General features: G+C 42.1%; 1 pseudogene; it reads left to right on the top strand.

Moving 5' to 3' along the window:
- LOC121039977 (exocyst complex component 3-like) overlaps nt 1–18,467 on the top strand; it is a 48,132-nt pseudogene extending 29,665 nt beyond the window's left edge.
- The last annotated feature ends 8,415 nt before the right edge of the window (nt 18,468–26,882 follow it).

Genomic DNA, 26,882 nt, shown 5'->3' with positions numbered 1-26,882 from the left:
CCATGTCCAATCTTCCTGAAAGCCAGCCCTGTTTTCTGTTGCCTTGTGGCAGACACATGAGTGATTTATTGCTTCTAACGTCTCTTAGTTTGTAATAAAGTTTTCAGCAGCTCTTTTTAGTTGCTGCAACCCCTGCCCCTGCACACACACACACATACACACACACACATACACACACAGACTTCACTTTGTTCTTTTTCACAATGTCAACTCATAAAGCTTTCATCAAGTCAACCAGGTGGAAAACTCCCCTCGCTGAAAGAAGCATTCAGTCAGGGTGGTGGAGGCGAGCCATTGGGCAGAAGAGGGGAGTGGTTGACAAGGTGGGGGAAAGAAGAAAGTGTGCTTCTGGGAAGTTTTAGGTGAGGGGAAGTGAGTATAAGCTGCCCCGGGGTGTGCCCTCACAATGAAAGTTCTTCTCTCCTTTGCATGCCCCGCCCGTAAACATTCACAGAAGCTGACACATCGGTCACGACAACAATGGGGGACAAAATTCATAATATGCATCTTCACAGAAGTAGAACTTTGGACCCAATACCCAATGCTGATATGAAGACTTAAGCAAAGTCAATAATCTCCCCTGGGCTACAGGCCAGCATCTTGTGAGGAGGTTGGTTTCTGCTTCCTTCTGGCCCCACTCACCCCCTGGTTCCCATCTCCAGCTCTGCTACACTCTGCCATGGTCATGCCGGTCACTGGACCCTCTCCGGCCCCTCAGGGCCTTTTCAGCTCACTCAGTGTCAACCATTAAGTACCATACAGCCATATGGGAAGGAAAAGTGTTGCTAGAATTATAAAGAATTTGGAGAATGAAAGGCCTGGAGTGATGAAGAAAACAAGGAAAGGCAGAGTAAGATTTATGATGTCATTGTGGCTTAGGAGTTGGGGAAAGGTTGAGTATGGCCAGACCCCATATTTCCTGGTTCTCCTCACAAGAGGTTAATTTGACGGACACTCCCTGAATTCCTAGGATCCAGATGAAAGCCCCATGATAAATTGAGGATTTCCAGGGATCCTGTGAAACACCTGGATGTTAACCTCGTTCTTGCAGAGATCAGACAGGGAAGACGTCATGACGTCTCTGAATTCTGGTATTTTCCCCTCTTACTTATGATAATTGATGAGAACATAGACTACCTATTGGATGTAGCAAATTGACTTTGTCCCAGAGCCATGTTGTAAACCGGAGAACAAGAAGCGGTGAAGTAGGAATAGGAGAGAATGCCAAGAGAGGCACACAACTGCATCCATACTCTTAGCAGCTGGGTTCGCCCTTCACTCTCAACTCTGATACCCAAAATCTGAGTTTCCAAAAAGTAACATGCTGATACAGACGAATAATGGTACTACCTCAACGACATTTCCTCTTTTCCTTTGGTTTTCGGCATTTTGAATACAGCATATGGTTATTTTTACTTATTTTGATTTGGTATTTATCCTGCTCGGAGTTCATGGAGTTTCCTGATCTTTAAAGTTATGTCTTTCACCAAACTGGGCAAATTTTCGACCATTATTTCTTCACAAATCTTTTTTTTCTGCTCCGTTATCTTTCTTCTCCTTCTCCTCTCTCTTCTTTTCTTCTTCTAAGAAGGTGAGACCTCTTAATGCTGTGTTGGTTCACACATCACTAAGTTTCTGCTAGGGGAGGGTTGTTTTGTTTTGTTTTCACTCTCTTATTCAGAGTGGATATTGTCTACAGCTCTTTTTGTTTGTTCATTTTTTTATTTTGAGAGAGGGGGGATGGAGGGGAAAAGCGAGAGGGAGAGAGAGAATCTCTCTCACACTGTCAGCGTGGAGCCCAGGGCAGGGCTTGAACCCATGAACTGTGCGATCATGACTTGAACCGAAATCAAGTCAGATGCTTAACCAACTGAGCCACTCAGGCCCCCCTATTGCTCTACCTTTAATAGACACCATCTCCAATTTGTTAAGTCTCGCCAGTGGATTTTTTTCCTTCTAAAAAATAGGTATTATGTTGCGACTGACATATACAAATAATATATGCCATAAATAGCATTGAAGTACTAATGCACACAAACAAAATGAACATCCTGGACTGACCACCCATGTTAAGAATTAGAACATTATTAAGACTGTTGCTTCCATCTGTATCTTCCCTTCTTTCCCATACTCCCAGCGTCCCTGCCCTAGAGGCAACCATTGTCCTCCATTATGTGTTGATGGCTATCTAACATTATTTTCACTACATCTTTATCACATATATATTCTCCAAACAGCATATTGTTTGCTCCTGCTTGTTTTTGAGCTTTATAAAAATGGTTGCAAATTGTAGGTCATCTCTGATTTTAATTTTTCCGCTCAATATTTTAAGATTTATCCATTGTCTTGTATGCAGCTCTCGTTTATTCATATCTGTGGATATAATACTCTATGGTAGGACAAGAAGTCAATTGATTGTGATGGATATTTGACCATCTCTAATTATGTAGTTTTTTCGGGGGAGCTATTATAATTTTTTGAAGTGTAATTGACAAACAATGTTACATTAGCTTCAGATGTAGAGCATAGTGATTCAACAACTCTATATACTATATGCTGTGCTCACCGCAAGTGTAGCTACCATCTGTCACCGTACAACACTCTAAGAATTTATTTTCAGGGGCCCCTGGGTGGCTCAGTCGGTTGAGCGTCCGACTTCGGCTCAGGTCATGATCTCACGGTTTGTGAGTTCGAGCCCCGCGTCGGGCTCTGTGCTGACAGCTCAGAGCCTGGAGCCTGTTTTGGATACCGTGTCTCCCTCTCTCTCTGCTCCTCCCCTGCTCGTGCTCTCTCTCTCTCTCTCTCTCTCTCTCAAAAATAAAATAAAATATTTTAAAAAAAATTTTAAAGAATTTATTTTCAACATCAATAAATAAAATTTATTGAGAATGTATTGCTCGTTTGGCCCTATACTCATCATCTGCCTTCAGGGAGGATATAGTCCATTTGGACAAATAAGTCTTAACCATAACAGATAAACTGCAGTATGCAACAATATAAATAAATATTGACCAAGTGATATGATCACAAATCCTGAGCAGGATGTGGTCCTACCCGACTGACAGTTTAGAAAGTCTTCCTAGGAGTAAAAATTGAGCTGATCTTGAAGGAAGAAGAAAGAAAGAAGTAGATAAAAAACGAGAGAATTTGTGGATAGGGAAATAAATATGTGAACAAAAATAACAGTTTGATTAAGGGACAATACGTAGCCCAGTTAAGCTAACCCAGAGAGTTCAAGTAGACCAGATGGTAGACCAGGACTCCAAAGCAAAGTTATTTGGATTCTAATTTCTTATGAGCAATGGAACTAAAATCCATTATTTGGGTTACATGGTGAGCTCAGGACGACATGTAATGGAAATAACCTGTGGTTCTACTTTTGGCTGTGTTCTGACATGACAATTGTAAAATATAGGGAGTAGCCTTTGGTTGAGGGTGGGTCTCTACCTGAGTCAAGTAGACTTTCTGAATGTCAAGTTATCAGTGCAAGAGGCAGATTTAGCAAGTAAACGGTGAGGGGGGGGCACCTGGGTGGTTCACTCTGTTGGGCACCTGACCCTTGATTTTGGCTCAGGTCATGATTTCAGCTCAGGTCATGATGTCACAGTTTGTGAGATCAAGACCCCCATCGGGCTGTGTGCTGACAGCGTGGCAGCCTGCTTAGGATTCTCTCTCCCTCTCTCTGCCTCTTCCCTGATATCTCTCTCTCTTTCTCTCAAAATAAATAAATAAATAAATAAATATTTTTTTTTAAATCTAAAAAAATCAAAAATAAAAAGAAAGCAAACTGGAACCCGTCTGAAACTACTGAGAAAGGAAATTTCCTTCCCCTGGCCTTCATTCTCTTCAGTCTCTACTTGTATTGTATTTCCAGAAGGTAGGAAAATGATGATCCCTCCCACAAAGAACAGGTTGAAAATGAGATAGGGAGACAATCAGAGCATAAGCTCCATAAGATCAAAGATTTGTGTGTCCATGAGCTTTAGCAGCCAAGGACTTCACACCGTGTCTGGCAACTGGTGGACACTGAACAAGTATGGGCATGTGTATGAAGACAGACGAGCTAGACCATACAAGCTAATTGCACATTATTTTTTATGCTACATTCCCCCCTCCTCTTTTATTTGGTTGTTTAAAAATATTTTAGCCTATGAGTTTAGGCTTAAGCATTAATTAAAAGTGAGTAGTGGTGGTGGCAGTAGAAATTAGTGATAAATCCTTAAGGAGAAAACATCTCCAGAGTCACAAATGTTATCAACATGGAGTCTCTGGGTCTTGCTCACGTTAAGGAAGCTGAAAAAAAATTCCTTAATCAGTAATTCAAGATATTTTTTTAGTTTATATTTACACCAACCCTGTGAACGTGGTATAATTATTTGCACATTAAAAATGAGGAGAATGAGATCCAAGGAGGTTAAATACCTCATCTAAAGACACAAAGCTAGGAGCTAAAAGCCAGCATTTAAAACTAGATACCTCTAGCGGCACCTGGGCGGCTCAGTTGGTTGGTTGACTGTCCAACTTTGGCTCATGTCATCATCTTGCAGTTCCTGGGTTTGAACCCCACATTGGGCTCTGTGCTGACAACTCTGAGCCTGGAGCCTGCTTCAGATACTGTGTCTCCCTCTCTCTCTGCCCTGCCCCTGCTTGCACTCTGTCTCTCTGTCTCTCTCTGTCTCTGTCTCTCTCTCAAAAACAAACATAAAATAAAATAAAATAAAATAAAATAAAATAAAATAAAAACCAGATATCTCTCAACTAGCCTACCAGTTAGAACTAAAGATTTGGGCTCACAATCTTGGCACAGTGTCACATCAATGAAGGAATTTCCAAATGAAGGGAAATTCACCTTAAAGAGGGATGGAGAGAGAAGAATGGGCTAATGACAAAGTTCCACAATGGGGCTGGCTTAGGTGGGGTTAAGGATGAGACTAATAATATCAAAATGTCTTTTTCTTCTTGACACAATCCACAATAAAAAAAAGTGAAAGAGTAGTGTCTGACTAAACAAGTAAAATTTAGACCGAATCTTCTGGAAACATCTCAATTACCAGAGCTTACTACAGGCAAAACTAAGACAAAAAAGAGATCCTCAACCGTTATGATAATAAAATTACCAGATCCATTCTCTTGGAAATTCTGCATTTCCTATTATTTCTTCCTCCTCTTCCCCATTACTCCAAATTAAAATTAAGTTAAGGCTAAAACTCAGTTTAGAAAGTCACCAGAATTCATCTCTACTTGATTTATCTGACTGAAATTGATTGACTGAATTTGGCCCTAGTTCTCTCTCTCTTTTTTTTAATGTTTATTTATTTATTTTTGACAGAGAGAAAGCATGTGAGTGGGTAGAAGGGTAGAGAGAGGCAGAGAGAATCCCAAGCAGGCTCCTTGCTGTCTGCCCAGAGCCCCTGAGGGGCTCTAACCCATGAACCGTGAGATCATGACCTGAACCAAAACCAAGAGTTGGATGCTTAACTGACTGAGCCACTCAGGTGCCCTTGGTTATAATTCTCTCTTATTTAATGAACTCATTTAACAAAATTTATTGAAGACATACTATTTCCCAAGCATTTTTTATAGGCATGCAAGACATAAGACACAATCCTTACCCCCAAGGATCTTATAGTACAGTTACGTCATCTCAAAAAAAGTTACCAAAATGTCCTCAGCCTTGATTTGTTCATCTGTTAGTCAAAACAACTGTCATCCTTTTTTGAGAAACTAAATATTCCCGTATGTGTCAAGGCAACCTGTGTTGCATTGCAGAATGAAAAGTAACCTATGAGGAAATTATTTTTACTTTTATCCACTGCTTCATTTAACAGTCAATAAGCTAAACCCAAACTGTATGGATGAATTAGACAATTTTCTGCCAAATGCTCTGCATTCCTGTGAGGCAACTAGCAAAGTAATATGAAATCACCTCCTCTTTTTTAAGGATTGGGGAAGCAGAAGTACAAGAAGGGGCATGGTTTTGCACATTCATATTTGTCTATAAGTAACAGGGACCCAGAAAAGAGTAATTCCAATAAGGTAAAGGTGTATTTCTCTGTCACGTATGAGAAGCTGGAGGTAGGTTAAGTCCAAGACCCATACCATAGTTCCAAAGTTGTTTGGATGGGACCAAGTTCCTTCCTATTTACAGTTCCTCCAAAACCCCAGACATAGTCTTTGTCCACTTGGTCCAAGAGAGTTGCCATGTTTCTAGCCATCACATTCATTTCCAAGTAGCAGGATAGACAAAGAGAGTTGGAAAAGCATGCTCTGTTCCACATGATCCATCTACTTGCTGACCTTTGGTCAAAAATGAGATGACCATTCTTAGCTGCAAAGGACATCAGGAAATGTCGTCTTTAGTCAGGGAACAGTGTCCCTAGCTAAAGGTCAAATTTACTGTGAGAAATTTGGAAGTTAGAGGGAAAGATTAAAACAAATATTTGGAAGGCAACTAGCAGTCTCCACCACAGGCAATATCAGAAAGTCCATTGATAAATATTCATTGACACCTTCAGGCAGGCTTCCTTTCCTGAGAGTTACGATCTTCTACTGCCTAGGATAACCCCAGTTCCCAGCCAGTGGTTTTCCAACTTTAGCAGGCATCTGAATCACCTGGAGGACTTATTAAGACACAGGCTGCTGAGACCCAGCCCCAGAGTTTCTTATTCAGTAAGTCTGATGTGGGGCCAGATAATTTGCATTGGTGATGCTGATGCTGCTGGTCTGGAAACCAGACTTGGGAATTACCACTCTAGGCAAATGTACAAGCAGAAACAAACAGGAAAAGGGGGAAAGCAAGAGATAACGAGTATTAATAAGGAGCGAGCAATTGAAAGGAGAACTGATAAATAATAATAACAGCAAGCCATGAAGATGGGAATATGTCAGCACCTCTAACTCATCTACTGAGCCTCAGAAGGGTTCCAGTGTTCCAGGACATTTGAGCACATAACATATCCCGGATGTTGTTGCTCAAGAGATCTTCGGTATGACTGCCCTGACCTGTTCAACCTGCCTATTTTAGCAGAGGCCACACTTTATTGCTCCAAATTGTTGAAATCTGATTTCTTCCTTACTTCTGACACATCATCTTCAGCTCCATTGGAATTGCTGCCCTATGACCCTCCCGGGATATTTAAGTCCAGTCTTGCCTGGAAGGGTAGAAGGCGAACACCAGAATAGCCATAATCGGATTCCCCCTCCCACAATCTCAGGAATCAGTCATTGGGGAGCTCCTACTTTCCTTATCATCTCTCCAGAGCCCTCTGATAATGACCTTGTCCATTTGAGGGGGGTCCCAGAAATACTGAGACAGAAACTTCTAGCCACTGATCAGGAAGGACAATGACATTCTCTGGTTGGGTGGGGAACCCTACTTCATCACCCAAGACTTGTTTTTCTATTTGTTTTGCATATTTTCTTCCCCAGAACGTAATTTCACTCGTGGCTACATACACATACATCTGATGAGACTTTACCTCGTACATGCTATTTATAGGCTGTAGTTCCTTGTATATCCTCTCTCCTCTATTCAATGCGAGCACCTGAAGCCTCAGCATAGTGGCTGTTGATAGGCAATCTGTAAGTGGTGAATGGTGGACCGTGAGCCTGGGTTTTTTCCACACGCAGTTTGTCCATGGGGCTTTGAGATTCTCTGCTGGCTGCGCCATCAGAAGCTCCAGGCCTTATCTCCACGTGTGAGCATCACCAGTTTGTGGTCTCATTCACCCCCTCCCTCATCTGAGAAAAGATCGTGCTCAACACCCTGGGCACACAACTTCTGAAGAGTGCCAGATGCTAATGCAGGCCTTTGGCTGGGACAGATAAAGAAAGGCCGAATGTATATTCCCAAATATTTTCTGTGCAAGAGTAGCAGATGCCTGCGAACTACCAAAGGGATCCCAAAGCCAGTAGCAGTAATCTCAGGATTGGTCCTGACTCATCAGGTCACTGAGAAGTTGGTTTACACTGTTGCTCTCATGCGTGTGTGTGTGTGTGTGCGTGTGTGTGTGTGTGTGTTGCAAATAGAGTATAGAGTTATGTTCACCATCTCTATTCCCTCTCTGACTGATCTTGCTATGAATCATCAGCTCCTTCGGGGCCATCACACTGAAAAACCCCTAGAAATGATTTATTGAGAGATCTTTGAGTGAGGTATAGGAAATCAGAAAAGTATTAATACTTGAAAAAATGTTGCTTCTTCCTTATTCTTTGCCGTTACTCAATTTGGCATTAGAAACCTGAAGCTGAGCCAGAAAGCAAAAACATATGAGGTTTTAAAGTCACCCATACCTCAGGTGCCGGGCTGTCTATGGAAAATAAAATTGATCTGTTGTAAAGACTTGATGGGGCCTAGGAAGATAGTTCCCTGGGCTCTGTTCATCTGCCCTAATCAGCTGCATTTTTTTTTTCAGTCTCATTTAACTTTTCTTGCCACAGGGATAAAATGAGTGAGAACAATAAAAAGCAAAGGCGTGATGAAGGGGTAGAAGAAATTAAGGGGCTCCTGAGTGAATAGGTAATTTGATTCACTGTTTACATTGCTGGTGGAGATATTTAAACAGTTGACCTGCGGATGACCCTTTAAATTGAGATTTCAGAGAAAATTTTAAAACCAAATAAACGTTGGAGTAATGAAGACTATTTTCCAGACACTAAACTCATCCAAGTGGTCAGATTAAGAAGAGTTGAGCAAGGGTCATTACTGGGGAGGGATCTGAAAAGACAGTTTTTCTTTTACCTGCTCAAAAGCTGTTTCTTAGGAAGCATCAAAAATTTATCTCAACCTATTATGTGCAAAGCATTATGGTGGGCAATTAAAATATAGCTGGGAGATAGTAGAGAGCACACAGAAAGGTATTATACCTTTGTATGTTCCAGGCACACACGATTATAACGTAAGATGTTGGAGGGGGGAGAAATGAACACAAGATGTGGGGTTCAAGAAAGATTTCACCTAGTAAGCGAGACTCTGTTAGGGTCTTGTGTGACATGTGAAATGTGGAGACATAGAAGGGAGGCAGTTGTTAGTCAAGGGAAAGGAAAAGGCATTGAGTTTCAGTTAAGAGAAGAGAGAAGGCACTAGAGATTATTGTGTTAATAGCTGATTAGCAAAGCAATGAGCAGGGACTCCTGGGTGGCTCAGTCTGTTAAGTGTCAGACTCTTGATTTCAGCTCAGGTCATGACCTCAAGGTTTGTGAGTTTGAGCCCTGTGTCGGGCTCTGGGCTGACAGCATGGATCCTGCTTGGGATTCTCTCTGTCCCTCTCTCTGCCCCTCTCTCTGCCCCTCCACTGCTCTCTCTCTCTCTCTTTCTCAAAAATAAATAAATAAATAAATAAATAAACAAACATTAGAAAAAATAGGGGCACCTGGGTGGCTCAGTCAGTTAAGCATTGGGTTCTTGATTTTGGCTCAGGTCATAACCTCAAGGTTCGTGAGTCTGAGCCCTGCATTGGGCTCCATGCTGACTGTGCGGAGCCTGCCTGAGATTCTCTCTCTCTCTCTCTCTCTCTCTCTCCCTCTCTCTCTTTCCCTCCACCACACGTGCTATCTTTCTCTCTCAAAATAAATAAATAAACTTTAAAAAAAGTAACGAGAAAAATCCCATGGAGAATTTTTGGCAAAGATGGTAATGTAAATGAAGGTTCACAAAACCTCCTCCTGTACACTGCCCCCCAAAACAAAAAAAAGCAATGTAGAGAAAAATACTTTATTACTGCTACACCAAAGAAATGATCCCTACTTTATATTATGAAGCCCTGAGAAATACGTGTTAGATACAATCTGGTCCAAATTGAAATGAATCATCAGAGGCTGACAACCCACCCCCTTGGGTGTTGACAAGATCTCTCTTGCCAAGAGATCTATGAAGTGTTGTGGGAAGATGAGGAGATTCTATATAATAATTTTTTATTTTTTATTTTATTTTTTAAATGTTTATTTAATTTGGGAGAGCAAGAGAGCATGAGCAGGGGAGAGAAAGAGAGTGGGGAGAGAGAGAATCCCAAGCAAGCTCCATGTTGCTAGCACAGAGCCTGAAACGGGGCTTCAACTCACAACCCAGAAGATCGTGACCTGAGCCAAAATCAAGAGTTGGATGTTTAACCAACTGAGACACCCAGGCGCCCCTATAATAATTTTGTAAAGTCTCGAACCCCCAATTTATTAAAACGAAGATTGAACTGGCCATAGGCAAAAAACTAAACACACAGATTTTCTTTTCTGACTGAGGTCAAATGTACCCTATAAACCCAACAGTTATGTTAGAAGATTGCACAATCATACCACATGTTTTTCTCTCTAACATGACTTTGTAGACTGACTCTGCAACACAGACAAGCCTTCTAATATGGATAAATACAGTTTGAAGCAAAAACAACCCTGGGACAGTTATTCAGATACTACAGACTGAATTTACACACCAAGCTCTTTAGCTGCCCATGGTTTGATTTCCTCACCCATGGACTCCTGAACGGCTAAACCTATCATTTCAAGCCAACACACAGGACCCCAGATTAAATATAAAGGGAAGGTTAAAATGGTGTGCTAGTACACTGAAAATGGAAACAAGAGAAACTCACCTTAGTTGGGCAAATAGCAAGGCCAGAAATTTTCTCACATTAAAAAATGTTGACCAGTAAAATGAATCAAACTAGCAAACACAAGACCCATGTAAAAATCCCACAGTGGTAAATGCACACCCCAGAAATGAAAATGAAATTAATAAGAAACTGTAAGAAAAAGACAGACTGCATCACACTTTCAAGGAAAAGGAAAATAAACTATGTAACAAATTAAAAGGGAGATGATTAGTAGATTCAGTTTTTTAAAGAGAGTGTTATTAGAAATAATAAAAGGTAATATGATAATGCCATTGCATTTAAATAGCATAAGATCCAGGAAAGGTAGGAATTAATAATACAGCAATGGAATCAAGGATATGGAGGGTAGGCCTGCAAAACAAAACAAAACAAAAACACCTAAACTATAGAGGAAAATCACAAAACACTATAAGACAGAAATATATGTGAAGAATAGACAGAAAATAATCATGCAAGTGACAAGTGGACTTGAAGAGGTCAACAGAAGAAATGGGACAAAGACATAACAGAAGAAAACATCCCTGGAGTTTATGAAGATTTCAATCTACAGACTGAAAGAATTTACCGTAATTTATTGAAATTTTTCACTAAGCTTCAAGACATGTCTTAAAGAATCTTTCGCATTTCAAAAATAAAGGGAAAAAAAAGCTACAAGGAACGAGGCAAAAATAACTTACAAAGGAAAACAATCAGACTGACCTCAAAGCCAAACCTCAAAAACAAAATATTCCAGAAGGAAACGGTACAATATCTGTAGAGTTTTAAAGCGGTGGGAGAATGGAAACCAAGAATTTTTATATGCAGCCAAATTTCTATTCATGGGTGTTGACAACAGAAAGAAAAACCCAAAGACTGAAGCATAGCACTTCCTGAGAAACCTTCCTGAGGAAAGAGTCTAACCAATTAAGAGACTAATCAAAATAAAGAGGTCATGAATAAAGAATATTTGGGAAAAGCTAATGCTGGACATCTAATGTATGGAAACACCAGTTGGGCTCAAGTAATTTTGCCAGATATATTGAAGGAGAAGACTGGGTATCTAATTCTTCAAAGACATGATATGTAAGAGAATATAATAACCGAAATATAATTTAATAATTTAATGTAGCAATAATAATTTTGCTAAGAGAACCACACAGGAATATAATGACAAAACCCAGACAGCAAAGTCTAAAAGGTTGAATTTCTGCACCTTTAATAGGGAAAATATCAATGTTATTCACTGTCTCAATTCCATTAGAAGTTTGGGCACATTAGTTAAACACATCAAATATTCACAACCAGAAGAAAGAGCATACAGTCCTTAAAAAAAAAAAAAAAAAGACCCAACAAGGATCATGAATATATAGCAAAAGATACACAAGCAAATGCAAATCATGGGGAACAGTAAATATATTTTTTAATAGGCAGGCAGGAAGGAATAGCACAACATAGAAAAGAGAAGAGAAGAGAGCGGAAACATAAGATAACAGAATAATATCAAACATATATTTTATAAGCCTAAATGTAAACTGATAATTTACCTATTCAAAGAAAAATTTCCAGATTGGGGTTAAAAAAAGACATAACTTCAGTCTACAAAACACATGCCGAGAAAACAGGTACTTATTAAGGCTGAAACCAAAATGATGTGCAAATACATCACAGATAAGTGAAAAGTGAAACAAAACCATACACAACTAAAACAGGAGGAACCAGAGGTTCAAGAGTTACATCATGCAAAGCGGAATTCAAAATTCAAGGATTAGGGGCACCTGGGTGGCTTCAGCGGTTAAGCGTCTGACTCTTGACTTTGGCTCAGGCCATGATCTCATGGTTCGGTTTGCAAGACTGAGCCCCATATTGGGCTCTGTGCAGAGAGTGGAGCCTGCTTGGAATCCTCTCTCTCCCCCTCTGTCTGACCCTCCTCTGCTCACATGCATCCATGTGCTCTCTCTCTCAAAATAGACATTTTTAAAAAAACCCACAAAATCCAAGGATTAAATAGGACAGAGAGATTCCTATTTTAACGATGAAGACATGACACACTGTGTGTGTATCAATCTTCTACTATATGCATAAAATAAACTATATAAAATAAAAATCTGTTTAAAAGGCAAGGAAAATTTTACTGAACCTCAATGGGAATGAGAATTTTAAATACTGTTTCAAGTCAAATATGAAAAACTAATGTTCTCCGGAGAATATACCTATTCTGAATGATATAATCAATAGAGTTATGATGTGTATCATTTCAAGTTCTATATATCAAACTCCATATCTGATAAAAATATATACACTTGTTATGTGTAAACACTCCATTTTTTAAAAAGCTGATTATATAAAATGTGAAGAAAATTCTAATTAAATGCCAAAGAACTCCACACCCTCTGTGACCACAAGGCTCCAAGAAGAGAAATAACACAGGTACAAATAATTCACAAACTGAAATATTTTAACTCTAATAAAAACGTCAGGTCAAATAGAATGTCAATATCTTAATTAAAACATTAAATAACAATAAAGGAAACTTTCGCATTTAAACTTACCGAACAGCCACAAAATTGTACTCAGAGAAAGATTTATATATATAGCCTTAAACAACACCATTACTTAACAAAACCTGATATAAATAATTAGTATTTAATTCAAAAAGTTGTAAGAATAAGTAGGAAAATCTCAAGAAAATATATAAATTAAAAGCTCAATGAATTAGGGTTTTATAAGATCTATACAGCAAAGCAGATGAATCTACTAACTTGTCTATCAAGAAATTAAAAAAGAAAAGACAAATATACCATACTGGACAAGATAAAGGAGGTATATTCACGGATTTAATGGAAATTGGAAGACGTTTTGAAAAATGATACGACACTAGTAAAATGGAAAAATGGATGAAAATAAAGATTTTATTGAGAAATGTAAATTACACAAATTAGTTCAAGAAAGTAAGAACATTTAAATTGATTAATAACCCCTGGGGGAAAAAATCAAGAGTATTGCAAAAATGAAAATAATACACACACGCCCTCAAAAAAAAGACAGAGCTCAGACAGTTCCAAATGTGATTCATAGGAGCTCAGTAGTTTTTGAATGAAAATAACTAATTCTGAAAAAAAAAAAAAATGAGGATTCTTTCTAATGTTTTCCTGAGGCTGTAGCACTGGGAATAGCCTGGACTCATGGCCAGCTAAATCAGAAATAAATTCTAAAACCTTTATTTTTCTAGGCAGTATCAGGAGCCAAGAGAAGGTGGACAGTTAAATAAAACATCAGTTCACACCTATTAAAAGCAGTAGAGGCAGGTTCCGTGCCAAATTGGCTTGGAGAAGTAGTGTGGCAGGTATGCTTTTAATGAAGATCATTTCTCCACCTTCCTGTTTTAATTTGATTTCCCTGGCAGAGTTGTGCTTCTCTGGCTTGGAGGAAATCTGCTTAACTACCACCATCTCACTCGGGAGCCAGACAGAACTGGATTCCTTCAACACTAGTGCAGTTTGGCTTTTTTCTTCCACAGGGATAACAGCGTTGCCTCTACCAAAGCCCTGGAGAGCATCCAGCAGGAAAGGAGAGGCTGCCCCATTTGGCTAAGACAGGCCACACGATGTCAGTGGCAGAGGCTTTGCCCACTTTGAGCTAAATTATGAACTATGTCCTCTTCCCAGATTTGCAGCGGCTACATAAGACTCTCTTTGTAAAGTGCTCGGAAACTGCCAAGTGCCCCTTGAGCCAGGGGCACAGCTAAGGTCTGTAGCCTCTTTAGAGAAAGCTGGGCTGCCTGCATCCTTAGCCTCTGTGGCTCTCCTATGCAACCACCCTTTCCTTATAGATTACATGAAAATTTCACATCCATTTCATTGCTTTCCAAATAGATTTAAACTGCATATCAGCCTGCAGACTGTCCCACAAGGCTTTAATCCAGGCAGACAAGTGTTTGCTGAGCATGTCTGTATTTGTTTTCCTATTGCTGCTGTAGCAAATTGCCACACACTTAATGACTTAAAACAACACACATTTTTTATCTTATACTTCAGGAAGTCAGAAGTCCAAAATGGACCTTATGGGCTGAAATTAAGGTGTCAACAGAGCTGCATTCCTTCTGGAGGTCTAGAAAATCTGTTTCCTTGCCTTTCCCAGTTTCTTGAGGCACCTATATCCCTGGCTCCTGGCCTTTTCTTCCATCTTTAAAGCTCGTTACTTCCATTGCCCCATCTTGTCTCCTGACTTCATCCCTTTGCCTCCCTCTTAGAATGACCCTTGCAATTACTTGGAACCAGCACAGATAAACCAGGATAATCTCACCATCTCTAGATCTTTACCATAATCATAACCCACAAAGACCATCTGTCATGAAAGGCTCTAGGGAAGAGGACTGGGACACCAGTGGCGGCCACTCTTCTGTCTGCTTCAGTGTCCTGAGTGGGTAGCCCCCTTGGCCAGTATAATTCAGCCAGGCAAACGCTGCCACGAGGTTGTCTGTGATTAAGATCTAGTGAAAGACCAAGAGGTGTAGCGAATGCTAAGACGTCAGGGGAGGCAGAGAACACCTTGTGTGGAAGCGCTGAGATGAGCAATCACAAAAGAAGAGCCAGCAAACTGAACTGGATCTGGCAGGATGGGGGAGAAGTTGGCTTCCTTGGGTCCCAGATGGAGCTTGATGCGAAGTCACCAGTTAAAAACATGAAATACCAGCACTTCCATTGCACTCCTTGAAGAGGCATCCCCAGACATACAAACACGAAGTAAATGGCTCTTGAGGGAGAAGGGAGTCAGAGTTCGTCTTTGGAGCCACCCCCTTCACTCCCATCTACACCCCTCATTAACACCTCCGAGAAATAGGTCTTTATCCCTCAGAATTCACTGGAGGAAGCTGGGTCAGGGCATGCCCAAACAGAGCCTCTACTCCTCCTGGAAGAAGCCTCATCAATGCCTCTATTCCACAGGAAGGGGATGTGCTCTAGTTTCCTCAGCTGGGACTCAGAATCCCTTTCTCACTGAAACAGTGTTTATAATGAATGTAAGATACGATTGGAAAGGACTTGAGTGGAAAAGACTGCAGAAAGCATCCAGTCCCACCTCCCTCAAAAAGCCAGCCGGTGGTGCAAGACTGGATGTTCCCATCTATGCCAAAGTGTGTGAAACTTCTGTTCTGCCCTTATTAAAGGACTTTTTAAAGTATACATAATTTTTAGTTTAGTTCAAGGCCATTTGAACTCTACCATTCATTCAACAAATATTTATCAGGCCAAGCACACTCCCAGTCATAGGTTTAAGAGGACGCAGCCAGGAGGAATGTGTTTCTTCCACTAGTAAATGCAGGCAAACCAAGCTTGTCCCTTAGCAAGCTGCCCCCCACACAGTCTCACTGATGTGCAGTGACGCTGCTCCTCCTAAGCTCTAACTGAGATCGTCAACTCCCTGCAAGGTCATCATATGACACATTAATTCTTTTTTTTTTTTTTTTTTTACTTTTTTTTTTTTTTAATTTATTTTTGGGACAGAGAGAGACAGAGCATGAAGTGGGGAGGGGCAGAGAGAGAGGGAGACACAGAATCGGAAATAGGCTCCAGGCTATGAGCCATCAGCCCAGAGCGTGACGCGGGGCTCGAACTCACGGACCGCGAGATCGTGACCTGGCTGAAGTCGGACGCTTAACCGACTGCGCCACCCAGGCGCCCCATGACACATTAATTCTATATCCCATGAAATCTTCCTCTAGATTTGCCTATCAACACCTACATCGATTCACTCTTGGATCCCGGATCACCCCTTCTAAGATTTTTTATATCAAAGCTCAGAGTTCAGACTGCGAGTGGACAAAAAAGACCAATGGACACCTGGACCATGGCCGCCTTGCTGTCAAGGACCAGCACGCCTTGAGACCAGAACAATGCTGCTGCGTATACAGAAGAGAAAAAGCCAAGCATGATCTCATGCTTAGAGCATGTTTCCATGGTCTCATGGAGCTCATAGTACAGTTTAAGAGCTACAAATCAAATAATAATGCAAATGAACACATATAGTAATTCCACATTTTCATCAGTGTTATGAAGAAAGCGTGTGGTATGAGGTAGAATAGGCAGGCGGCATGGTTTTTATTGGAGTATCTGAATTGGCGGCATTGTTAGCTGAGGAATGAGTGTCGGTTAGGGGCTGGCCAAAAACCTACTGGGGTGGGGTGGGGGGAAGAGGAACTCGCCTGGCAGAAGGAGTTGGTGCATATGTGAGGATCATGTGGTAGGAAAGGGCTTGGGTGTTTAAAGACTTGAACAAGGACCAGCGTGACCCCTAGTAATGCATCTGCCAACCCTCTCATACTTCCTTCCAAAGGGGAATTCATTTATGTTTCTCAGCCCCACATGAAAGGACTGTTCTCTGCAGAGTTCCAAATAAACAGACGGCTTGTATAAACCATAAGGGTTCCTTTCTCATAATCTGCTTTCCTGGTTCACAAGCTCTACGGTCTCATGTGAACTTGCCGTCAGAGGTAAAAGGCTCTTATCCTTTACATGAAAGACGGAAAACCAGCCGGAGTCTTAGCCCAGATCAGAGCTTCCCCCCACTGTGCTAGGCAATGAAACACCAGCCCTCACTTAGATGGGGTTTTGCATCACTCTATCCCTTCGTTGTCTGAAAGGTAGGGACCGGGGAACAGAGCACATGGGGAGAGCTGGTTCAAAGGCAGAGTTAGCCACGGCCAGGATAGGAGAGCCTCTAGGAGAGGAAGCAGAGAAGAAGGGGACAAGAAAGCTATACCAGCTATGTGTAAGCCCCTTTACACCTGTTTACCTCATTAAATCCCGGACAGTTTGCATTTCCACATTGATCCTTGTTTTACAGATCCAAGGGCCTAATGGTAAGAGTGAACGGGTAACTTACTTAAGCTCTCGGTTCATAAATTGTTGTGATTTTGAACCCAGGCCTGTTTCCAAAATTCTCACTCTTTCCATTACATTAGATACAGTGGATCCCGTCCACACCAAGTCACCATGCCCAAATCGGATTCGTTTCTGCTCCTTGGTAGTTCCTGACATGGTTGCTCTCTTCAGGTGGGGATAGCATATCAGGATAGATGCTTCTAGGCTTTGGTAGGTTTGTGTATCAGGAAGGTATCAGGACTACATGTCCAGGGAAAATTGTCCAAGTTAATGTGGGGTTTGGCTGCTGTATAGCCAGGGGCTTTAACCCTTAAAAGTAAGGGATGGAAGTTGTCCGGCAGAGATCAAACTCACTGGCTGAGCAGGGAAGTTTCATTTCCCACAGGAACCAGGATCGGTCATTCTGTTGACACACAGTGATGGTTAGGGGGTTATAGCCCCATGCTCGGCAAGCTTCTGGGGTAAGGTTCAACTGCGGATACTGTTTAGCCCTTCACTCTGGTGGACAAGATGCTCCCAGGGAAACACCAGGTCTGGCTTTCACTGCTTCAGAGGAAGGGATTTGTTCTATCCAGCCACTGGGCAGGGCCGCACAGATAGTGACTCCAACTGTGACCAACATCTGTATTTAGAATCAGTCATGTCTTTCTGTTTCCTCCTGCATAGGGCTCTATTTTCTAATCCAGGTACCGCTGCTCAGATATTGTGAGAAATACCTCCCCCAGCAAAGAGCTGAAGAGATTCACACAACAGAAGTACCTGTCCGGGTATGTGGGACCAGGGCAAACTGAGAGCTGCGTTGAGCCGCATTCATGGGCAGCATTCTGAAATGTCTGAGAAGTCCTCAAGTCTCCCCAGAAGGTGAAGGCCATTTCACATGAGTTCTCTTCGTCTTCATCCTCCCAGTTTGAAGAAAATACCCATTCTATCAAGGCGCTTTGATCATACTTCAGAACTTTCCGTGATGGTGGAAATACCTGTGCTGTCAAATATGGCAGCCGCTTAGCTACATATGGTGGTTGAACACTGGAAATGTAACTAGTGTGACTGAGGAAATGCCTTTTAAATTTTACTTTACTTTAATTAATTGAAATGCAAATGCAAATAACCATATATGGTGAATGGCCACTGTACTGCACAGCACAGTTCTAGATATTCAAACGGAATGAGAACAGCAGCCATGATTATTCATTATCTATTCCCAGTGCTATCACAGTGTCTGTTGCATATTTTGCACTAAATAAATATTTCCCATTTGGCTGAATGAAGAGAGGAAGAAAGGAGTATTAATTAAATGATCCTACTGTGCTAACATGGAAAGAGGGCAACAATTCCTCGTTTGGATTGTCTTTACCTCTCACTGGTTGTGTGAATTTTGGCAAGCTATCATTCAAAATGGCGTCATCCAGGTACCTGGGTGGCCCAGTCGGTTAAGCATCCGAGTCTTGATTTTGGCTCAGGTCATGATTTCGTGGTTCGTGAGATTGAGCCCCACACTGGGCTCTGTGCTGGGATTCTCTCTTTCTCCCTCTCTCTCTGCCCCTCCCCCGCTCACTCCCTCTCTCTTTCAAAAGAAATAAACTTTAAAAAGTAAATACGTAAAAATGGCATCCTTGTAATAATTGCTGACAAGTATTAAATGCTCACTTTGTGTCATCCTTTCTGAGCATTAGTTTGGCAAAATAAGCCTATTTTTCCTTGAGGAAACTGAAACGAATGAGATCCAGTCAATTGTTTCAGATGAAGGTCATGACCAATCACTAGGCATAAAGTCAATTACGTCGACTCCACCAGGTCTATATGCATTACAGCATATATATATATTTACACACATGTATTTATGTATACTCATATATACATACACATGTATATGTATTAAGTATATATATGGTGTATATATATATATATATATATACATATATATATATGTGTGTGTGTGTGTGTGTATGCATATCCAATAGTGTTTGAAAGCCACTAGATTAAGTAACTTTATCAAGGCTATTCAGCTGGTTAATGGTGATTTGGGATTTGCACGAGGCTATCTGACTCCAAGTCTCCTACGTTAACTGATACACTCTACAACTTACTCTGATTTTATAAGAAATGTGTTTACATTTTAAACTGACTTATATACGCATAAATCCTAAGAACCTCACCCGTCCATTAGGTATGGAATATGCATGTGCGTGTGTCCACACACATACACTTGCTTTGAGTAATGCCTAATACCTTTTAGATTTAGTCTATTGTCTCTGGCTGTGCACCAGGGAAAAGTGATCCTAATTTAAATATCTTTAAATCATCCTAAAGGATTCCATTCTGGCCGAGACTGCTAGGGCTCACCAATATACGTATTTCTCTTTTTCCCACTGGGTCCATCACTGGGCTATGTTTCCCATTTGCTTTAAAGTGAAATGAGGCCATGTACTTGAGTTCTGGCCTGTGGGGTGCAGGTAGAAGTGATGTCCCTCATCCCTAGGATGGACCTCTAAATCCTCCCATATAGTCTTCTCGACTCTCTCCTTCGCTCATCAGCAGGCTGGATGCATAGAATAAACTGGAGGATTCTGAGGTCTGAGGGTGTGGCAGCGCCACGGGATGGAAGCAGTCATAGCCCCCTGCCTTCTTTCCCCACCCTGCTTCAGCCAGTGACACAAGAAAGAAATAGTCCTTTGTTCTGTATGCCTGACTGACATACCACTTTAGTTGGTGAGATGCACAAAAGAAAACAAACCTTGGGTGTGCCCTTTTGCCATGTCCACTGTCATGCTGAGTAAAGGAGGGGTATGGCACCAACCATGAGCTCCTGGGGCCAGCATGGGTAAGAGGTCTACATCCCTTGGCTTGTCTCAATTCTTTGGGCATCAGAAGAGAAGGAGGATGGGCATTCAGTCATCTTAATAACATGAACTTCAACCTGCATAGTGCTTTGTAATTTCAAAAAGGGCCTTTTCCACTCATGATTTTATGTGGTTAAATTGGAGAAGGATGAGAATCCCTATTCTACTGAAGAAAAAGCTGAAGTTCAAATGTAGTCATATTCACCTGCAGTTTCATGCACACATTAAGAGCAAGGATTCATATCCTTGTCTGCAGACTCCAAATCTAATGACCGACTGAGGAAAAAGTGGATAGGAGGCATCAGGCATCCCAAGGCCAAAGTGGAGGTTGGTCTACATGAAGAAAGCCCAAGCTCCTGTCTGCTTGCTAGAAGGAAGACACACATCATATGTGGTGTTTTCAAAGCGTTCTTACATCTGTCATTTGAGTCTCACAATAACCCTGTGGGGCAAGCAAGGCTGACACCAGTAACCCCATTTTCCAGATGGGTCACCTAAGGTCCAGAAAGAGACAGCAACTTTACCAGGTATATAACTCACTGGTGAGAGAATTAAGATTAGAACCCAGGTCTCTTGATGCTGGGTGTAAATTGTTGTTGCTGGATTGTGCTTCTCCTCAATCCCTGATCTTAGAGAACTTCTTGCCTACCATGAGAATTCTTCACCAGCCAGGGTTTTATTTTCTAAGACCTGATAGCTCTGCATGAACTAGACATTTGTTACACGTTGTGTCTAATGCATTTTAGTTCAGGGGAAATCATTGGCTTTAAGGAAGATAAAAATGGTCTTTAATATATTTGTTGCTTCTTTTCCTAATCTTTCTTGATGTTCCTCCTCTGGGACCAAGGATATTTTGGGTTAGTACTGCAGTATTTCGTATTGTCTGGATGGTGTTGCCATGGAAAATGGCCATTTCTCTTGCAGGGCAAAGGATGGGATGGATCAGTGAAGGTGAGGTACAGTATATCACAGCCCTATGGACGTGGGACCATAGGCTCTGATTTTGCATTTTGGAATGCAACATCTGATTGACAAGAAAGAAAAACAAACAGACGAAGAGACTGAGGGTGGCCACCACTGTCAGGCACACATGTGCTCCATTGCCCCCTGGAGCAGTAGATCGTAAATCACTCAACAATGGGGCTCAAGAAGGAGCAGACGTGCCACACTGCAAGGATTGATGGCGGGAGGTGGGGATAATGCAAGAAGCAGAGATGGTCTAGTAGGCTGAATGGTGGCCCCCAGAGCCCAAGAATATTACCTAATATGGCAAAAGATGTGATTACACTTAGGATCTTTAGAGGAGAAGCATTTCCTGGGTTGTTTTTGGCCGGGGGGGGGGGGGCGGGGAGGGGAGTGGACCCTAAATGTGATCACGGGTATCCTCCTAGGTAAGAGGCAGAGGAGGTTTTGAGACAGATGCACAGAGGAGAGGTGAACGAAGATGGAACAAAGAGAGATTCAGCACAAGCCAAGAGCTGCCACCAGCCACCGGAAGCTGGAAGAGGCAAGGAAGGGCTCCCCCCTAGAGACTCTGGAGGAAGTATGACCGTGCTGACACCTTGGTTTCAGACTCTTGGCCTCCAGAACTGGGAGAGGATAGATTTCTCTGGCTTTAAGATGCCAAGCTTGTAGTGTATTTTATAGCAGCTCTAGGAAAGTCATACAGATGGGTGAGATTAGCATATGAGTCAAGTACCAAAAGTCCGCAGAGAGGGAGACTCTGGAGGATCTAACCCTTGCCCAAATCCAGAATGTGTAGATCATGAGAACATCCGATATGCAACACCAAATACCTTCAGATTTACACTAGTTGACTCAGAAAGTAATTCCAAATTGAGTTCTCCTGGGACACTAGAATGAAAGCAGAGCATGGGAACTAAAATTCTGGGCTACTTTGGAAGCAGAGGATTATAACCATGATGGGACTATGATCTCTACACCTCCCTCGAAGGCACACCCCCTTTGATATCTTCTCCTGCAGCCAGGGGAGAAATCTAGGGATTTGGGAGAACTCAGACTAATGAGAAATGATTGTGAAATGTCACTCAGAGTTGTGTGTGCCTGTGCATGTGCGCATGTGTGCATTCCCTTTGCAGAAGTGGGTGGCCGAGGCAGTATCTGGAACAGGGACAGGGTGAACCCCTCCAGAGTCTATGGAGGGAGGGGTGTCTACCCACAAATGTCAATCCAGTGGGACAATCCATAGCGTTGGTCCTTCCACTTTCTCTCCCCAGAAAACAACATAAAAAGGGCGGTTACACAGATTACCTAAAAAGCAAAGTATTTATTAAAACCCGTCACATCACCCCTTGCCCTCTGGGAAGTGTAGTGAAAAAGGACTAAGTTTTGTAATCAGACAAAGTAAGTCCCAGCTCCAGTACTTTTCTGTGTTACCTAATCTCTCTGAGCCCAACCTTTCTCTTCTATAAGAATGGCCTGTGTCAGGGGCGCCTGGGTGGCGCAGTCGGTTAAGCGTCCGACTTCAGCCAGGTCACGATCTCGCGGTCTGTGAGTTCGAGCCCCGCGTCAGGCTCTGGGCTGATGGCTCAGAGCCTGGAGCCTGTTTCCGATTCTGTGTCTCCCTCTCTCTCTGCCCCTCCCCTGTTCATGCTCTGTCTCTCTCTGTCCCAAAAATAAATAAACGTTGAAAAAAAAAAAAAAAAAAAAAGAATGGCCTGTGTCTACTTACACAGTTTCAGAACTAAGTAAATGATGTATATATTTCATTTCATATACACACTCAATCAACGTTAGAGCTCCTGGAAAGCAACATTAGCTTCAGCATCACGTGGAACCCAACTAATAACTGAGATGGCCTTCTGTAAATGGGGAACTCAGAATTGACCTTGCTCTCCTTCATCAACAGCAATTACCTCCTTCAAACCTCTTGCTCCTTGTTCCGAATCTAAACTGATCCTTTCACCTCCTAAACCAGACCTCATAGAACAGATTTTCTTACTGCCAAGAAAACTCAGATTTAAAACTGGACTTTCTGTTTTTCTCATTTGATGTCTTCATTAAATTTTACATTTGCAGGGACCCCACTAATCATTTATAGCCATTTTCCTTTATTACCTGGGGCTGCCACAGGGCAGTGGAAACCTCCTATTCAGGGACTAGCAGCCAATGAGGGGAAGAAAAAGCAAGAGAACTCAGAGCCCAGAATTTCACCCCGTGACTGCTCCCAGCGGCCCCCTCCCAGTCCTCTCACTGCCAAGGGAACAGGCAAAGGCCTCAGACCTCAGCTCTCTGCCACAGAGACAAAAACACAAACAAAATCGGCAGCCTTTGCCTACTGTCCCTTTCCATTTTGTCGGGTCAGTGAAAAGCAAAGCCAGCGAAAACAATTTTTTCTTTTAATTTTAATATTGTCAATTGCAATAAACTCAACGAAGTTTTACTAGCAAACTGTTTTCTGTTTGTTCAGGGGAATTAAGCTGCAGTCTTCGAATCCTGCTGTAACTAGATATTTGGTTCTGGAAAAAGACTGCAGCCTCTCCCTGAGCTAATGAATTCTTCTAGCTGCTATAGATCTGGAGCCCAGGCTGAGCTTGTGGGGCTATTTGATTCATTTACAGCTAGTGACTCAATGCGATATGTACACAAGAGGGGAAATACTTTCTGTGGCATTGGAAGCACTTAATGGCAGCAGATAAAATGGTCACAGCCAGTTTGTTGACTGTCTCCCTTCCTTAAACAGTGGCCCAGTTATATCTTTGCATAAACATGCAGCAGAGACTTGAAAACAAAAAAGAAAGAAAGAAAGAAAGAAAAAAGAAAGTGGGGCGCCTGGGCGACTCAGTCGGTTAAGTGTCTGACTCTGGATTTCAGCTCAAGTCATGATCTCAAGGTTCATGGGATAGAGCCCCACGTCAGGCCCTGTGCTGAAACTGTGGATCCTGCTTGGAATTCTCTCTTTCTACCTCTCTCTGACCCTTCCCACCTCTCCCTCTTTCTCTCAAAATAAGTAAAGTTAAAAAAAAAAAAAAAGCCATGCAGCAGAGACTTAAGTGTTATGCAGACAGTTGAGATGAATAAAACTTGATTAAGTTGGGGCTGAGCGCTGGGTGACTCTGGACAGCTGAGTATCAGGTGGAAAGTAGCCAAACCCCAAGGAAGGGACTTCTTTTCTCCAAGGGGAGCCCCTGACCTGAGAGTGCTTTCTGGGCTGGCAGCCATCTTGGTCTGGCAGCCATTGGTGAGTGTCCTGTTCACGCCTGGGTCAGAATGACAGCAAAACCACAACCACTACTCTCAACATTTGTCATTTTTCAGGTTGGGACAAAGAAGGAAGTATAGCAGAATCTGAACTCAAACCACAAAGCCACAAGCTTAGTAAATATCTGAAACATGAGAAAGAATAGTAGGAACGTGTGGGCTGGTTACGACTCCATAGATCGTCTCTGAAATGAATTTCTGACCTTGCTTCCAGGTTAGAGAGTCTCAAAGCTGTCATCTGAGATGAATATGTTGATAAACTGTCCTACACAACTGGCAGGTTATGATTAGATTTTTTCTGGTTTCTTCCACTCTGCTCTCACTATTGCCAGTTCTGGTTCAGAACCCACTGGAGGGCTCTCTGTCCCCAACAGCCCCCAGGCACCCTTTTCTGAAGGGTCTTCAATAGCCGTTCTCTCTGCCAGGACATCGTTCTGTTGAATAATTCATATTCATTCCAGCCTCAGGGGTTTCCCTCTCTCAGTCCTTGTCCTGCCCAAGTCTGAGCGAGATTCTCTTCCGTCAGCAGGACCTCGATATGCTCAGTTTTCTGCTTACTTGTCAGTACACCCCTGACTCTAGTCTGAGTTCCATCAAGGGCACCACGTCTACCTCATCTGTCTCTATAGCTCTGGTACCTCCCAAGACTTATGGCACATGCCTGGTAAATACTTGCAGTCTGAGTGGAAATGGGCAAACTGGGTCTATAAGTAGATATGTGTTTGAGCCCAGTGGTAGGGAGAGGGCATAGGGAGGAAGAGAAAGACTCCAAATCCAAACTGCTGACGGTTTTCTTTCCTGAGCACAGGCCATTTCTCCCCTTATCAGTAGGCATTTGAACCCTTGATATATAAAAACCAAAGCAACTCTCTGGTTGTTGTAACTATCCTCAAAAAAATGAGACTTGGTCAGTATGCCTTCAATCCCTCTAACTTCTAAAACACTTAGGTGTCCCGAACACATCTGTCTGGGCTCAGGGTATCCCTTGCAATATACCACTGTTCCTCCCTCTATGCTGGGTCATTTCGTCTGTCCAGTTAGCTTGATTCGCTCATTAGGCTCAGCTCCTGAGTTTTGGACCTGGGCTCTATTCTTTGGCTCGGGCTGAATTTGCAAGATTTTCCCTTCATCAGGCTAATGAAGTAAGAGTCTTATGTCATCATTAGTGCTGGTGTTAATCCAAGCAGAACTAATATTGGTGTTGTTCCAAGTAGAATTAACCAAGCCCAGCCCCCAACAAGCCAGATGTTAGTCAAGCATTTCTTACTGACATTAATGAATAACTCCCTTGGGCTTCACAAACAGCTGAGTCCACCAAATGAACTTCAGGGACCCAGAAGCAAGCTGCCTGCCTAATGGAGACTTGTCCCAGGAGGATACTAAGGACTTAGAAGTTCTGGGCTGAAAGCAAGAGAGAGTTCTCTTTTCTTGGTAGCAAATGACCATACCACTCCTAGCTGTCCAAAGATCAAAGGGAGAGCCATATGAGACAGCCCCAGAGGCTTTGTAGGCAGTGTTTCTTTGCAGATTGCTCTCTTCTTCTGTGCCTGTCCCCAGAAGGGATGCACGTTTGTGTTGATTTCTCCCCTGGACTGTGAAAGCAAGGTCTGTATCTTTTCACCTCCACCTCCCTGGCACCAGGTAGAGAGATCAGCTAACTGCTGTGTGGAAATAAATTATGGTAGCATGTCTCCCTGAGATGGTTTGCCTCAATGCCCAAGTCCGCTTGGCTTTTCTCTTACTCACCCTCAAGTAAAACATATCAGCTCTAGACTTGCCATTTGTACTTGATGACTGCTGTCACAGGAATGTGATAATAAGAATAGAAACCATTTCTAGGAAGAGCCTGACACTGCTAAGAAATTTGTATGCATTTTTCAACAACCCGTGAAAGCAGTGTATCAGGATTTTAAAATACATGACCGAAGCGTGGTATCTGGGGAGGGTGCAGGGAGAGGGGTGATTGGTTAAATGATTGGCTTAAGGTCATAGGCCTAGTCCAGAGAAGGTTAAAGATGGCTGGTGACATATCTACCTTTCCACTAGCTGTTGGGTGACCTGTTCAGCAGCATGTTACCCGTCTATGCCACCAAGAAAATAACAGGGCAGATGTCTGTAGTTTTTCCTCCCCAAGCCATAAAATCTCTATAGTAAGAGAATTTGTAAATGAGAGGCTTAAAATATTATGAGAAAAATAGAAGGGACAAGGAAGATAATGCAAGCCTTTTTTATGACTATTTTTAGATTTGCCAAAATAACAAAGACAATAGACTAAAGAAACTATCAAAAAAATTTGCAGATGTTTAATTATTATGATTGGCTATTTACAGTTGATTTCCATTTACTCTACCACTCCCCCC

Source organism: Herpailurus yagouaroundi, unplaced genomic scaffold (genome assembly GCF_014898765.1).
Source record: "Herpailurus yagouaroundi ecotype Mexico unplaced genomic scaffold, PumYag 28, whole genome shotgun sequence".
Taxonomy (NCBI): domain Eukaryota; kingdom Metazoa; phylum Chordata; class Mammalia; order Carnivora; family Felidae; genus Herpailurus; species Herpailurus yagouaroundi.
The sequence above is the reverse complement of the archived record's forward strand: the minus strand, read 5'-3'. Positions and strand labels throughout refer to the sequence as shown.